We start from the raw sequence: 1,359 nt of genomic DNA on the forward strand, positions 1-1,359 counted from the left end.
GTAATAAAGCGACCGACCTCCTTAGGTCAAGCGGACCGACTTCTTTACGAAGAACTCGGCCAAACCGACAAGAAAGCCCAAAAAAGGGCCCTATTCAAGGAATACGACCCAAATCCAAAAGGTCGTTCAGGCCTACAGAGAAGGGCGGTTCCGTTGAAGATGCGCTGACCTCAACCCAAAAGATAAAGATAAGATAAGATAACTAACTTATCTTATCCAAAGGTCACATCTCACCATTATAAATACACTGAAGCACCTAGGTATAACTCATACTCTGATTCTACACAATAAACCTGTTTAATACCCATGCTAACTTAAGTATCGGAGTCTCTTGCAAGTACCCCCCACCCTTCAGTGGCCAAGGATCAGCAGTGCAGCAAGTCCAACAAGTCGGACACAACAGCTCCGGCCGCCACCAGCCAGCCGGACACGTCATCTCCGACCAGTACAGAAGATCTCATCCGAGATCGACCTCCAGTTTCAGGTAACCCTCGGAACAGCGCCGGAAGAAGAACTAAAGCTCCATATGCTCGCTGCCAAGGTAGCGCCTAACTTGGAATTTTCTAAGTTAGGCACCAGATGCAAGTTAAAGCCCCTTTTTGCGTGCTGCCTCATCCAAGTCTAACTTCACATTTGTGAAGTTAGGCGCCAGCCTAAGAGAACCAAGTGGTCCCAGCGCCAATTGAAGCAAGCAACGAAACTGTTATTTAATTTTGATTAAAACTTTAATTTATTTATAAATAGGAAAAGATATTATTTAGTTTTAGAAAATATATTTTACATTAATTTGGATTAGATATAAAAGGGAAAAGAATCAGCCCTTCGGGCTCTTCACTTCTCTCGGACCTCATTCCGCAATTGAGAGTTTTTTAGAATCCTTGTTTTCTCTCTGAGCCATGAGCAACTAAACCTCTACTATTAAGGTTAGGAGCTCTGTTTATTGTATGGATTGATACTATTACTTTTCTATTTTAATTCATGTATTGATTTCTATTTCAAGAATTTGTTTTCGTTCTTCATCTTATGAATATGGGTGGAACGGAAGTATGACCCTTATTCTATTTGAGTTCTTGTAAACCTTGGAAAAGCAATTTACCTGAACAACAGCTTGAAAACAAACTCTCCTAAATCACTAATTATCTAGACTTAACGGGATACGTGATATATAATCCTCTTATATTTGGATAATTAGGGTTTTTGTGGCATATAAACTAAAATTGAACTTAACCCTCTAATTGGAATCAAGTGACCAAGGAATTGGCGGTTGATGAAGGTTAGAGGAGACTAAAAAGGTCTAAGAAATTAGGGTTTAGTCACATATAGTTTGCCATGAATTGAATCTTTCATGATTAAAATAAT

Source organism: Arachis hypogaea, chromosome 12 (assembly GCF_003086295.3).
Source record: "Arachis hypogaea cultivar Tifrunner chromosome 12, arahy.Tifrunner.gnm2.J5K5, whole genome shotgun sequence".
NCBI lineage: Eukaryota > Viridiplantae > Streptophyta > Magnoliopsida > Fabales > Fabaceae > Arachis > Arachis hypogaea.